Here is a 5,417-nt window from a genome sequence, read left to right on the forward strand (position 1 = left end):
AGGGCAAGGTGGGACAATAGGCTCCCCATTTAGGGAGACTAAGGAAGTGTGAGGTATTAAATGTTTAGATCTTTGACAATGTTATTGGTTTAAAAAAATAGGATTTCAGTGCATTTTTTTTGTTTTTTTTTTGGTACGCGGGCCTCTCACTGTTGTGGACTCTCTGCTTGCAGAACACAGGCTCCGGACGTGCAGGCTCAGTGGCCATGGCTTACGGACCCATCCGCTCCGCGGCATGTGGGATCTTCCCCGACCGGGGCACAAACCCACGTCTCCTGCATCAGCAGGCGGACTGTCAACCACTGCGCCACCAGGGAAGCTCTTCAGTGCAGTTTTAACTTCTTTTCTCTTTTTAAGAAGGTCGGTGTCATTTCCTACTTCTAAGAGCTGTTTTATGAATCTCTGTTCTAGGCTTTTTACATTTTTCTATTGGATTATTTATCTTTTCTTATTTGTTATATATTAAGGGAAGTAGTTGATCATGTTATAAATTACAATATTTTTCCCAGTTTGTCATTTGTCTTTATTTACAGTTTTCTTAGTATTTCTAAATATCATCAAAGGTATCATTTTTTTCTTCTATTACTTCTGAGTTCGGTGTCACATTTGGAAAGGTGCTCAATACTTCAAATATAAAAAAATCCTTCTAAGTTTTCGTATTTATATGATTTAATTAATGCCTTTGAAGTTTATGTTGGCTTTACTTTTATTTTTTTCCCAATGTTTAACCAGTTGTCTCACTGTTAATCAAATAATCCATCCACCCTGTACTGATCTGAAATTTCAACTTTGTTTTAATTATATTACCATATAATTCTAATATTTATTTATCTATTTAAATGTTATACTATTTGTAGTATAAGTTTTAGTGAAAGTTATACTTCATTTTGAACTAATTAATAAATCAATATATTATGTAGTTTTGTTCTGTTTAATGCCTTATAAATCATTATTAATATTTCTTTATAATTTAAAATTATGCCTGCCGATTATTAATAACATTTGATTTTTTTACGTTAATTCGTTTTTTTTAACTTTTTATTTTATATCGGAGTATAGCTGATTAACAATGTTGTGAAAGTTTCAGGTGCACAGCAAAACAACTCAGCCATACATATACATGTATCCATTCTCCCCCAAACTCCCCTCCCATCCAGGCTGCCACATAACACTGAGCAGATTTCCCTGTGCTCTACATTAGGTCCTTGTTGGTTATCCATTTTAAATATAGCATTGTGTGCATGTCGATCCCATATGCCCTAACTATCCCTTCCTCCCATCATTTCCACCCCCCCTCTTGTAACCATAAGTTCATCCTCTAAGTAATTACTGTTGATTTTTGACCCACTTGTCATTTACTGTGATCACAGATGTTTGGTCTTATTTCTGTCAGCTTCTTTTGAGCTCTCTGTCTTTTCTCTTTCTAGATGAATAGAGATTTATTTTGGCATTATTTTTTCTAATTATTTGGAAATTACACATTCTCTTTTTTTATTCTGTTAGCTTATCTGTAAATGTTCAGAAATCAGTTACTTTTCTTTCTTCCTCAAAATCAAGAATAACACCACATATGCTGACATTTCCTGATATAGGATGAACAATTTCCTTCTTACTTCCTATATAATCTTCTGTTCTTTCCCAGTTTTTTTATGAGTATCCATTGGCATTTTTACCTTGATGGTTATTAATTTTTTTACATCATAGAACCTCTCTTTTACAAATGATTTCAGCATTTACATTGTTTCACAACGACATTAACAACACATATTTATGTGTGTATATTTGATCTGGGGCCTGCTGTCCCTCTGGCCTTGTTTCCTTCAACTCTCCCCCGTGCTAACCAGGCTGTAGCTATCTTGGTCTTTTTCTCCAACACTTAAGATTGTTCCTACTTCAGAGCATTTGCATTTGCTGTTTCTGTTGCCAGGACGTTTCTTCTTCAGACCTTTGCATGGTGGCCGCTTGTCATCACTCACCAGAGCTGTCACTACTCAGAGGCCTTCCATGGTCCCCTCCACCTCACCTAACCCAAGCCCAGGTGCTCATTCACTCTCTCCCTCCTTACTTCAGATTACTTCCTGCACTTGCTTATCACTCTCTAACAGGATTCTATTTGGTTATTGGCTTACTGTTTGGTTTCCTATTTATTTTCCTTTCCCTCCCACTAGAACATAATCTCCATGAAGGTGGACACCTGGTTTATCTTGCTCATCATTTTACCCCAGTGCTTAGAACTATAAGTGGTATGTGTTAGACTGCTGATATTTGGCAAATAAATATTTGTTGAATGAATGAATGAATAAGTCCTTGCTTTTTTAAAAAATGTGAATAATATTTTATTTAGTCATTTTTGTTTATGACTGAAACTCTGGGAATTCAAAATTAACATCCTTGCCCGTGAGCTTCTTATAGACGCCAGAAAATGTTTCAACCTTGTGTTCCACATTTTCTGCTGTACTTTATCCAAATGAACCTTTATGAGTCAGCTGCCATCCAGCTTCATGCAGATTCTCTTGACCACAATCTCAGTTGGGAAAACCAGGTCCTCCAGGATGGCGTCATGCACGACTGTCAGAGTGTGGCTCCTGGGACTCTTTTGCTTATTTTTTGTATGGCTTTTTCGAGTTGACTTAGGCAGAATTCTCCTCTGAGTGATCAAGACAATTGCTTCCCACTGAACTTCTTCTCCAACTCACACACAGCTGGACCTGTATTTTCCGGAAAGATTTCAGTTGAGGAAAGGGAACAAAGATTATGATAGCTTTCCGACCACCACCACCTTCAATTTTCTTGGTGGCCGTGATGTTCAACTCCTGCAGCTGGGCCTTGAGGTCCCAGTTCATCTCTAGCTCTAGGAGGGCCTGGGAGATGCCCGACTTGAACTCATCAGGCTTCTTGTCATTGGGCTTCACGATCTCCATGATGGCACTGAACATTGCCTGGACCTTGCCAATGCGGCCAATATTTGCCGCCGCTGCTGACACTAGTACGCTTAGGAAGAGAAGCCCTTGATTTTTCTAAGGGTGCCTTCTTATTCTTCAAAACCCTGTGGAGTTGCTGGGCCTCCAATCAGTGGGCTCTGGGTCAATCCTCCATCTGCCTTTCTGTATTAATCCTCAGCCTTACTATCTGGAGAATGGTGGTCATTGCCTCCTTCCTTTGAAGGACAGGTGGGATCCCCAGGAGACCAATCTGTGGTGAAGGGGCAGCAAAAGCTGGGGGTAGAGGGTCTTTGGTCACAAGGGCCAGCGCACTTGCAAATGGAATGGACTAATTCATTTATTTTGAAAACAACTGATTTTGATGTAATGTCTTATTAATAATCAATGCTATATGGTTGTTTTAAGAAATAAACGTTTTTTTCTCTTTTAAGACTTAAAATACTGCATATACTATGAAATTAATTGTTTTCTGGTTGCTGAATTATTAAAATTGCCACATAGGCAATCAGAGTAATTAATGGGATTTCTGGAGGAAAAATGTTTGGAATAAGGTTGGATTTGTGGATAAGGCAGGCTGAAATGAGAGTCTGATAAAATTTAAGAGATGAGGGTTGGTGCTAAGGATCTGAGTTAGCTGGGGGCTCTTGCTGACCACAGTGAAACCTTTAGCTGGTGTAGCCTTCAAAGCCAGATTCTAGGGTCTGTAGACAATCCTGTTTCTTGGCATCCCTTTAAAGCCTTCAATCTAGGCAGGGCAAAGCAGATAATCACACAAATACTCCTCACTCTTCTCCCCACTGCCACCTGGCTGAAGCCTTACCTCTCCTGATGTTGCAGTAGGTAGAGTCCTACAGGTGACAGTGAGGGAGGTGTGTGTATGTATGTGTGTTTGGGGTGTACAGCAGGGGGACGTGACAGGCAAGGTGGATTTTCCAGAAGGAAACTGGGTCATCTCTTAGCTCCAGAGTCCTCTTAGCATATTATTTCCTCAAAGCCATCCTATTACATCATCCCTCTCCCCATCCATCCATTCATCATCAACAAATTGTTGAACCCCCATTGTTCTAGGCATGGGGATACAGTAGTGAATACGGTAAAGTCCCTGTTCTCATGAAGCTTACATTTCAGTAAAGCAAGTGATGAAACAAACAAACAAGTAAATACATGATATCTCATTTGATAATAAAGGCCTTGGAGAAAAATAAAGTAGGGTAGGAAAAAAGAGAGTGAAAATGTTGATGGGGCTACTTTCTATGGGGTAGTCAGAAAAGTTCTCTCTGGGTATGTGACTTCTGCATTTGAAGAAAATAAGGGGGGGGCTTCCCTGGTGGCACAGTGGTTGAGAGTCTGCCTGCCGATGCAGGAGACATGGGTTCATGCCCCGGTCTTGGAAGATCCCACATGTCGTGGAGTGGCTGGGCACGTGAGCCATGACCACTGAGCCTGCGCGTCCAGAGCCTGTGCTCCACAACGGGAGAGGCCACAGCAGTGAGAGGCCCAAGTACTGCAAAAAAAAAAAAAAAAAATAAGAAAAAAAGAAAATAAGGGGAGACCTCACTTGTGGATTTCTGGGGAACCTTATTTCATGATCCATAAATGAGCATGATGCATGGTTTGGAAAATTCTGGTAGGGCTTTGTTGACTTGGTAAGGTCTGAATTATATTGTAAATAAAATGGGGAAACACTAGAGAATTTTAAGCAGAAAAGTAACACGATCTGACTTATATAGCAAAAGAATCACTTGTGCTGTTGTATGGATAATAAATAGACTTTGTGTGTGTGTGGCGGGTGGAGGTGATGTGGGAATGCGGAAGCTGGGAGACCCGTCCATTTAGTCCTTGCTGTAAGTTTATTTCCTTATCACCATTAGTATTCACCAAACTTTCTTTATCAGACATGCTATTAAAATAGGAAAACCACAGCCAGCTTTTAAACAGAACTTTCATAGTTCACGTCTTCAAATGAAATAACACATAACAGAATTTGTGCTTAGTAAACTTTAATTTTCTATATCTTTCAGCCTTAATCTTAATCTTCACCTTGGCTGAATAAGGTTTACCTGGGACAGAATTTAGTTTCTCCATAAATCTCATTTGGTTGCTCCATCTTGGTGGCCTCGGGCTGTGCTCCTGTGATCCTACTTATCTTCCTGGATCTCCACCTGCACAGCATGTCCTCTGACACAGCCTGCATCTCCAGGGCTTCCTGTCCTTGGCACAAGGCTCAAGGTACATGATAGCTTTGTTGTGACTGCTGATTGCAGAGAAGGCCGTAATTGTGTACATCTTGCCCTTTAACACATGTAACTAATGAATGAGGAACTGCTTTTTTAAGGAGAAATTTCCTTTGCAAAGAACAGATAGGGAAGAGTTCACATGAGTCTCTTTTATCCCAGAATGTGCTTGATATTTCGTTTCTCATGATTGGTTTTCCCTCCTTCTTCACTGTGTTTTTTGTCCTAGGAGGCTGACTTT

General features: G+C 40.0%; 1 pseudogene across 1 annotated transcript; it reads right to left on the reverse strand.

The window, feature by feature from the left end:
* Positions 1-2,354: 2,354 nt before the first annotated feature.
* Positions 2,355-2,936, reverse strand: LOC308625872 (small ribosomal subunit protein eS7-like; annotated as a pseudogene). The gene has a single exon. The product of its transcript is annotated as a small ribosomal subunit protein eS7-like (transcript).
* Positions 2,937-5,417: the final 2,481 nt, after the last annotated feature.

Source organism: Mesoplodon bidens, assembly GCF_964165515.1.
Source record: "Mesoplodon bidens genome assembly, chromosome: 12".
NCBI classification, from domain to species: Eukaryota; Metazoa; Chordata; class Mammalia; order Artiodactyla; family Ziphiidae; genus Mesoplodon; species Mesoplodon bidens.